Source organism: Bidens hawaiensis, unplaced genomic scaffold (genome assembly GCF_021521415.1).
Source record: "Bidens hawaiensis isolate Kalapana, Puna unplaced genomic scaffold, B.hawaiensis_p1.1 tig00029007_1, whole genome shotgun sequence".
Taxonomy (NCBI): domain Eukaryota; kingdom Viridiplantae; phylum Streptophyta; class Magnoliopsida; order Asterales; family Asteraceae; genus Bidens; species Bidens hawaiensis.
In genome coordinates, this window is record NW_027494772.1 from 265,918 (window position 1) to 276,492 (window position 10,575).

Consider the following 10,575-nt stretch of genomic DNA (forward strand, 5'->3'; position numbering starts at 1 on the left):
GATGAAGTTTAATTCAAGCTATGTAGCTCGTGTAAAATGTTTAGGTCGCTCGAACAATAGTCTATGCACACACTGCTTCGGCCCTTCATCATCGCCGCCATCACCGCCCCCGCTTTAGGTTTTCGTCATTGGCTATCTTAAAAACAAATATTGTAGTTACAACTATTTTTAAACGATCAATCAAATACTTTATTAATCATGCCAACCAAACCAGCAACTTGATCGTTTGGAAATAGTACAACACCACACAGCTACTACAATACAACTGCCCTTAAACACCCATTTTTACCTCTAAGACCATGAGGAATACATTTACGCTCTTTAACTCCACGTAGACATCACATCACATACTTTACCCCATTTCACTCCACCTCAACCTAAGGAAAATGTTTACCCCCACCCCCAGCTTTAACATCCTGGCCGTTAACGTACACCCTTGGGCTTAATTATACGATTAAATCTTAATGTTCTCCACCTCTCCTAAGTAATATTCAAATTCATCGATCAATTACTAATCCATAAGCAGCTAAGCACCTTGTTATAACCCAAAACATTTTGATATTTATTTTTTCTCCACAACCATTTTAAAATCCTTTATTATTATTTTTTTTTTCTAAAATGATTAGTTTCAACCAAAACCCATTTTTGGGGTCTTAACCATAACCAATTTTAACCCTTTAGCTTACCTGAAGTGACTAATTTGACAGTATAAAATAATTCATTATAATATAGCTAGTTATTTTATTTTATTTATTTATTTTTCAATTTAAATCATGCCAGAAGCATACAACTATTTAACTAAAAAAAATAAGCAAATATTGAAGAGAAACTAAATAAAAAAAATATCATCCTGTAGACACAATAAAAATACAAAATTATTTAGCTAGTTCTTGCAATCACTTGGAACATGTAACTTTTATTTCAGTTTAACCTTTATAAAGTACACAAATTCGACCATTATCGATGAAACATAATAAAACTTAACTCGGTTTCTCATTAACATACTGACATTGCAGTATCATTACACACCATCTATCGATAAATAATTAAATATGATAAATCACTAGCAATACAGAATTATAAGAACAGCGTTGCACCTGCGCATACTGCACAAATGCAGCACAATAATCATACAAAACAATATTTTCACCAACCAATGGTTTCAAACTTTTGGTGAAACAAGATCAATGAGCTGTAATAAAATCTTGTTTAGCTTTTCTCCATCGTTCCATTCGTGAACTTTTGGTTTAATGGGCGTTGAAGATTTCAATATTAAATGATGTAAAGGGAAGTTTTTTCTTGGCATAACGTGGTCGTGTTCTTTAAGTTTCAGCGTCGGGCAGAATCACCGCCCCCGTCTCCAATGTAAATTATGACGCGTTTCTTCGTGTCTTGAGAAATTGATTCTTGGATTTTATTCAACACAAAACCCTGTTTAGAATGTAAAAATACAAACTTTTGAAATCCCGAAATCAGTTTATTAAAGAAAATGATTTGTTAAGTTGCTAATAGTCGTAATCATGTTTGATAGGGGTGTGCACAGTTTGATTTGGGTCGGTTTTGAGCTAAAACCGAACCAAAAATCATACTTTGGCTCTTAATTTTTGAAAACCGTTTGGGCTCGGTTCGGTTTCTGTTTTACCGTTAGACTATTTGAGCTTGAAAATATTAGATAAAAAATAAATTTTGGCCCAAAATAATGAATTTGGGCCTAAATCATTCTATTAATTAATAACTAACTGATTATTATACATTTATACATTTGGGCTAGATATTTGAGTTATTTATTAAATTCTTTTAAACTACTTAAAATTAATAAAAAATAATGAAAATCTATATATTCGGTTCGGTTCATTTTTATTTTTATTTTTTATTTTAGTTTTTATCACATGCAAAACGAACACCAAACAGTAAGTTCGGTTTTTACAAACCAAACCGTCTGTTTTTGTTTTGTTTCGGTTTTTTCGGTTTCATGCACACCCCTAGTTACATGATTCTTCACACATTATATAAATAAAACATCATACAATTAGATTAATTCGGGTACCTTGCACAAATTGGACGGGCACAGATCGCACCCGTTAGGTGGTACGGTCGACCCATGATAAGGAAAGATCCTAAGCCTGCCTTCTTCATCAGCAAAAGTCGGGTTCGTGATAATATCCGAAAAACAATCATAAATCCCATGGTTTTTTAATATTGTTTCAACGTAGAACTGATTAGCATCACTAAGTACCTTCAAATCACATCTGAAATATATTCAAAGTTTCATCATCAATTATAATAACTTACTAAACAAAAAATCATTTCATCACACATACGCAAAATATAAAAGTTATGAAGCGATCGCTATACAAACACCACCCCAACAATGCACACCAGCGTGCTTGCCACATCATACGTGTTGTATATATAATAAGATGATAAATAATCATATATGCAGTATGATTTTCTCAAAAGTCACATTAGTCATTTTCTTTGTCAGTCAAAACATCATACGGGTCGTATCGCTTAAAATCAGCTCGTCCGCGTACTCATTAGGCTCGTTTAGTTGACTCGTTGGCTCGTTTAAACAAAAGCCTAACCTTTTTTTAAGTTTATCAACTAAGCATTATGTGTATGTTCAAAACATTTTTTTTCTTTTTATACATATCAAGATGTGTAAAGTAATAAGATTATTTTTAAAAATATAAAGGGGTCGATTTGACTAGCCACGAACCGGCTGGAGCTCAACATTTCAGCTCATTAACATAAACAAGTCTAGACGGCTCAGATCGATTTGTAAACTAGTTGAGTCCGAGCCCAACCTAGCTCGGTTCAGCTTGTTTACAGCCCTACTCATACCGTATAGCCACGTTAATGGTGTGTAAGTGTAAGTGGGGTTTATTTAGCTTTTCCCATTATGAAACAAAGAGTGTAAACTGAATGAAATAAGTACATACCCATGAGCATGAGCTGCTTTAATGGCGGAAACGATTTGAGGATTAAGCGTTACACGATTCAAACACTTAGCGATGTCTTCGACTGTTTTCCCCTGTGAATGCAGCTCCTCCATCATTCTATCCTAAATTCAATAACACAGTTTATGAATGTGATCACAAATATGGATTTGAAGAATCAGATGCAAACGAGCCGAGCCTCAAATAAAGCCCGTTTCGTCATTGAGCCCAAACTCAAGCCTTGCATGGGAAGATTGTTTAGGCTCGTCGAGACTTAACGAGCCTAGTGTATTTTTAAGTTTTAACTTCTGTCTATTAACTATTAATTTCGCGCTGCACAGACTTAGGGGTGCAAACAAACCGAGCTTGCTTGTGAGCTACTCAAGATCGGCTCGTTAAGAGCTTGAATCGAGCTAAAACGAACTTGAGCCTTAAAATAAGCTTGGTTAACGAACGGGCCCAAGCCCGAGTTTACTTATCGAGCCCAGTTGGCTCTCGAGCCGAAATGAGGCTATTGTTTATAATATTTATTTAATTTATAAATTAGATAATATTTATTATATATAAAGTTATGATAAAAATAACTAAATGGCATATACTAATATACAATGTTATGTTAAAAAGTTGTAACTAAAAATATATAAAATAACTAAAACAGTATCTAAATTATTATATAAATAATGCCCGAGCTGAGTTTGAGCTTGAAAAAAACGACTCACGGCCTAAGCTCGAGCTCCCGTAAGGCACTGCACACGAGCTCTACAGACTATAGAGGTTAAACTCGTTGTATATAAAAATAATGAGAAATGCATATAACATAAATTAATAAATAACAAACGAGACGAGCCCAAGCTTAAAAAAACCTAAGAGTTTTATAAGCAAAGCTTGAAACATGCCGAGCTCGAGTCCTGGTAAGTCAAAATTGGATTTTTAGGAACCCTAATCTTTAAAAATTGGAGCTTTAATGAAATCAATATTATACAAAACCCATTAAAATATTTAAAAATTTGAAATTTTGTTCTTAAAGATGTTAAAAACCAACCATTTAGAAAAACAGCTCGAAACGAGCCGAGCTCAAGCTATCATAAGTCAAAATGAGCCGAGCTCGGGCCCGTCTTTTTAAGGTATTGCACATATAACTATTCAAAAAGTTCGCGGCTCCAGGCTCGGGCTTGTGGCTCGCTCGAATAAAGGTAGCTAAAAAAACTTGATTGAGCTAAACAACCTGAGTTGAGTTGACTCATTTTTGTAATCGACTCAAACTCATCTCAAGCTTGACTCGTTGGCTCGATCTTAGGCTCGTTTAACTTCAAAATCAAGCTCGAGCCTAAATGAACTGCCTTGTTTAATTTCGACTCGGGCCAAGCACATTAAGGTTTTCTTAATATATAAAAAATAAATAAAAAAGTTATAAAAAAATTAATAAATAATAAACTAGCCGAGCTCGAGCTACAAAAATAAGCTCCAAACTCAATCTTTAATAAAAACTGGAGCTTTAGTGAAATCAAATCAATTTGATACATAATATTATTTTTTTATTATATTTATGTGAATTGAAAATATTAATAAGCAAGATACCATTAAAGCATTCCAAGGGAGTGTTGGACGAAGGTGATTAAACAATTGAGTCAAACCCATTTCTACTATTACCCACCGGTCACTGTCGTCATCCATCACCGTCCGATCAAAATCCCATATTATTAACGGCGGTTCACTCGCCGCCGCCATTATTATTATTATTATTATTAGAGATTTAAGCGACGGCGCCGGTGATTGTATTCGAATAATTGGATTTAAAGATTGATATTAATTAATCATGTTAAAGTGATTACTTTTTTTTTTCTTTTTCAACGTTCACGTGTTAGTTAATCTATTGAGACTGTTCCTGGATGGAATTCGTAAACTCTCACGCCCTGTAGGTAGAGGTGCACAAAAAACCCGAACCCGGAACCGGACCCGAAATTAAAAACCGGAACTAGTTTTTTTGTACTCGGGTTTCTTCCCAACCCTACCGTAGGATACAGATAGAGTATGTATTTTAATACCAAAATCCGTACCCAAACCGGACCCGAATTGTATCCGGTAATACCCAAAACCCCGAAACCCATTTTTATCCGAAATTACCTGAAAAAAAAATAACTGGAAAGTACCCGAAAAATATCCTTAAAAAGTGCAACCCTTAAAAAATTCCAATCTATACCAAAAAAATACCTGGAAAAAACCCCCAAAATATAGTTTTTTGAATACCTGGAAATAGGATATTCAAATACCCGGTTTTATACTCGACCCGAACCCGATACATAAGGTATGGCTTTTAGAGGCAATACTCGGACCCAAACCCGACTCGAGTATCTCAAATACCCGATTTTTCAATACCGATCATACCCGAACCCTGGTTTTTCTAATACCCAATTTGTGCACCTCAACCTGTCGGGTTCAAACCAGGGACTAAAGCCTTGATTCGTTTCTCACCCTGATATCCTTCGAACTGGCCCAAGTGGTAATCGAACATGCGTCTCCGTTAAGGGAGGACATGCCTCTTACCAGTGTTGTAATTAATCGTTAGTGGTCACCCCACTAGCTTGTCATCGGTTAATTCTCATTGTCCAAAATTATATATAAAAATCAATGCTTCGTGCCACAAAATTTTAAGTAACTAGCTATTTTGAGCTTTTAGGTAATTTGTTGGAACGGTAAACCAATATTATTTGATGGTTTAGTGGCGTTTGTTGTATTATTTAAGTTTGAAGGAAGTTTGGTGTCACACCCCCAAACTAGGCCTAGGAGCGTGACCCATAAGTTGGTATCATAGTTGTACATAAATCAGAGTTACGTTTAGTTGCGGAAGACTTATAAAACTTTAAGGATCGAAAGTGTAATATTTATATTTAAAATCGAAAGACGGGATTATAAAGACACCCGTTTAAGTTGTACAAAAGATTTCTTGTTTATGTTTTACAAACCACCATATTTAATTATTACAAAATAATCCGAGCCATCGGATATATCTAAGCACTTCGTCACTCCAAGTGCTAAACTTGTTAACCTGCAAAATGTAAGAAAATACGTCAGCAATGAATGTTGGTGAACACGCTGACGCAAAAATACTTCTTTTACTTAATTACCCATCGAGACTACGCCTACCTCGGCCCAACGTGGCTTAGGAATAACAAAGTCAAATAACACATTATAAACTAGAGCCTCTACACTAGGTCACCTCACAAACACCGCAGCGTTTGACTTAGTTAAGTACCCGTAAATATACACAACGGTCGTACTCCCTGCAGGAGAGCGTCCTACGACCAAGGGTGGTGCGATCATGCCCATACATCGCATAGTACCACCTATGTAAGGATCCAGACATATGTATACCACAGCCTGAGGGCTAGGTTTATACCCATAGTTATAACGGTTTTAGGAACACATAGTCCCTTGTAAACAATTTCATACAACAAGTTGACTCTTTTGAAAACAAGTTTAAAAGTTTGGGGGCGTACTCACCTTCTCTCTTTAGGATCGGCTTCACTCACCGTCCAAGGGTCTTTCCCTTTCTTTATCTCAAACCTATAGTTACGAGTATAAATATTTGTTAGTCGGATACACAATCCGGCTTAAGACCTTTAGTCTTATATCTCAATCATCGATTGAACCTTTAGTTAAATTCTTATTTACTTGAAAACTTCTTGTTTGAAAGTAAATTATAAACCTTTAGTTTATATGAAAACCCGACGTTTCTTCTTCTCCAAGAAACGTAATCTTTTATTATTTAAGAATACTCTTTATCATTAAATAATATTTTCATAACAAATAATATATACATATATACTTACACACATATATATGTTATCACATATTCAACATTCAATCTTTCATTCATTTATTTGTTATGTTTTCTTTTCTTTTCTTTTATCGAGGTATCGAGTATAACCTCGACTTAAGGCCAAAGCCTTGAATATAATATTAAATTATATTGAATTCGATATTACGCCTAACCTTAATGGCGTACCGAAATCCTAGGGACTTGAGCGGCACTTCGACGCCACTTTACTTCTCGATCGTCAAACGATTACTCCAAACTTCGGTACTCGTTGACACGTTTATCGAGATTCATTGTCATTTCAACAACACCTTCTTGGTATGTGGGTGGAGGGTAGCATAAACTCTAAGGAAACGTTGGTGCACAAACGAGGGTTCGGGACACGTTTATCGAGGCAGATCGTTAATACGAACTTGGGATTCTAGTGAGATGTTAGAGAGAGAAAGGAGAACTGATTTGTGGGATGCCAAGAATGAATCCCGGACCTTGCTATTTATAGACATAATTTTGGTCCCTATCGCGATACGCGATGGGTCCCTCAGCAAACCTATCGCGTATCGCGATATAGGCCTGCTGACGCACAGCGTAGACCTGTCACGTGTCGACACGTTGCAGGCGCCGCTCCACGTGGCAACACGTGGCGGCAGCGTTGCCACGTGGTGACACGTGGCAGCAGACGGTGCCACCGTGTGCCACGTGGCACACGTGTCACAATGTGTCAGGTACCCCATCGCGATACGCGATGGGGTTCTCCTCTGACTCATCGCGTAGCGCGATGGATCAGGAAATCAGAATTTTTAATTTATACCCTCAAGTTTGGATTTTGGTAATTTTAGTCCCTAGACTTTGGAAAGTTGATACTTTGAACTCGAAATTTTCACGGTGTTACATTTGGCACCCAAGTTCAAGTCTTCTTAGCTCCATTTTCTCTTAATTTTTTGCCAATCTTTTTTTTGTTATTTATAATGCATATATTCTTTTTAACGGCAGATTATATGGTAATATTGGTTGTTGCTTGTATATATAAGTGCACCCTCCTTTATTTGTTGTTTTTTACGTGTTTAAATTTATGCTAATAAGATGTGATATTTGATGTTTACAATACTATTTAGTTTTTGTATCGTTGATACCGATCAAATTTGCGTCGGCTCGTAGCCGAAACGCACGGTTATATTTGTTGGTTCGCTCCGGGTTTTGTTAGTGAATTTATTTTATGATTTAGTTTCAATGTTGTAACCCAATACCGACCGAATTTATGTTGGTTCGCCAGTGCAACGTGTCGTTTTTTTAGTTTGTTAATTTGTTATATCTGGGCGTTGACAAATTTATTTTCATTGACTACGCCATCTGCCCGCCGCAACGCGCCGGGTGTTTTACCTAGTTTAATTATTCTAAAAACAAAAAAAAACAAAAATATCTATAACTCTCCTTTCCAAACTTTAAGAAGGTTTTAATGTGGGTTTTGAAACCATTCATTATGCTTTCAATGTTTGGTTGAGATTGTATTTGATATTTTGTAGCTTTAATAATGTTATAAACGATGTGTGTTCTATATGAAAGTTGATAAAAGTTCGAGTTTGAACATGTAGCAAAGGTCATGGGGTATACTCTAACCCCTACAAAGGTTAAAATGACATGACACTTTAAAATGACATGACACTTTAAGTGTGTTAAAAAGGCTCATGTGTTATGCTTTTAACGGGTTAAAAGGAACAATATGCATTTACTATATATTAATTACTAATTGATTTGTTATTTTAGTTATGTATTAATAAAAGAGAGATGAGGTTAAATGGGTTAAACTATTTTCTTTGAATGACATGGAGTGAAAGAGAAAAAATGAATAATATGGAACTTATGTGGAGTTAAATATGAGTTAGAGTATACCTCATGACCTAAATATAGACTAATTTTCACCAAGAGTGGAGTTTTATTAGAGTTCAACTGGTCGGTTAGAATTGAATTTGCCATGTAATTAAGCATTTGGTCAAGTGGTTTTGTGATTGTATTAAAATAAAATTAAAATAAAAACACTAAATGTGGTTGGGTTGGCTTGACTTTAGGGCAGCCAACAAGGGTCGAAACTACACGGACTAAAAAAACCGAAAACCTAAAATTAATGGACCCGGAATCGGCCCTTGTAAGTTGTAACTATCTTAGGGTTGGGTAAACAAAGGGTCCGCGTCGGGTTGTGCGAGGCAATGGACCCGTTGCAGTTAGAGGTGCACAAAAAACCCGAACCCGGAATCGGACCCGAAAAAACCCGGAACTGGTTTTTTTATACCTGGGGTTTTAATACCCGACCCTACCCGTAGGGTACGGATATGATATGCATTTTAGTACCAAAACCCGTACCCGATAATACCCGAAAATCCAAACCGGTTCCTTACCCGGAACATGGTTTTTCCAATACCCAAAACCGGGTTTTTCAATTACCCGATCTTTACCCGAAATTACCCAAAAAAAATAACTGGAAAATACCCAAAAAATACACCTAAAAAGTGCAACCTCTAAATAATTTCAATCTATACCCGAAAAAACTCGAAAATATGGTTTTTTCAATACCCGGTTCTATACCCGACCCGAATCCGATACATAGGGTATGGTTTTTAGAGGCAATATCCGGACCCAAATCCGACCCAGGTATTGCTAATACCCGATTTTCCAATACCTGATCATACTAGAACCCGAATTTTTCTAATACCCGATTTGTGCACCCCTAGTTGTACCAAATTACGCTGTTATGGACCAGAATCTATTTGTTATCATGTTATGCGCATTTAATTGGACCAAATTAGATTTGTTATGGGCTTTTAACTATCCTGATTAGTTTTGCACTTTGTATAATAAGATTTAACATAGCAAAGTGTCCGAGCAATAAACCTTATCCATAAATCACAATAAATCAAATAAATTATGAAGAAATTAAAATTCTCAACATAAAAAAAAACCATCATAAACTACAAAATAAAAAGAGATTAAATCAAACCAAAATTCAATTTTTTCAAAGAAAATGTTTTTCCTCTATTTCCAAAAGAGTTATTTCATGATTCTTCATTCGATCTTAATGGGCACGACCTTCTGTTTATGAACCGGTTATGTTACGATAGTGAGTCGACGCGAATTCGGCCAATATCAATTAAGTTCATAACGGTATAAACTATGTTAGTGAAACCCAAGTGTTAAAACCTAAGAAAAAAGTTCTTCAATTTAATAAACAAGTAAAATATTTAAAACAACGTTTATACGGTCGGTAAAACCCGACCGTTACTTGTCGGTATCGGACGTTGGGGTGATGAATCGATATAACCCATATGTTGGTAAAACCCGAGCATTGTGGGTCCCATATGGTGAGAGGACACAAATAATCGTTTAATTATCGATATAAAAAAAAAGAAAAACAATAAAAATTATGTAGCCCAGCCAGAACATCTCAAGTGGTCATATTGTTGTCCTAATGTTGCCAAACTTCTAATAATAATAATAATAATAATAATAATAATAATGTATTTGAATAAAATATATTACCGTGATTTGGCATCAAACAAACAAATTTGGGTATTTCTGTTTAAATACTTAGTATCATGAGATGTTATAATGTATGGCTTTAGGAATCGAAATACCACATATTGATTAATGATTAAGGAGTCCATACAAGCAATATATAGTCATTAAAACCACCAAAAAAAAGAACCTAATTAATCTGCATTCATATAAACTTGGTATATATCATATCAAATCTGCAGCCTCAATGCATCAGACCTGCACATGGGCAAATGTTTTTCGACAATAACCAACGCTTGATGCACACGTCATGAT

The 10,575-nt window shown here is 35.5% G+C and overlaps 1 pseudogene across 1 annotated transcript; it reads right to left on the reverse strand.

Moving 5' to 3' along the window:
- Positions 1 to 1,053: 1,053 nt before the first annotated feature.
- Positions 1,054 to 4,781, reverse strand: LOC143578056 (thiamine phosphate phosphatase-like protein; annotated as a pseudogene). Its single transcript, XR_013143209.1, has 4 exons — positions 4,518 to 4,781; positions 2,943 to 3,064; positions 2,048 to 2,249; positions 1,054 to 1,431 (listed from the first exon to the last, which is right to left on the reverse strand). The product of XR_013143209.1 is annotated as a thiamine phosphate phosphatase-like protein (transcript).
- Positions 4,782 to 10,575: the final 5,794 nt, after the last annotated feature.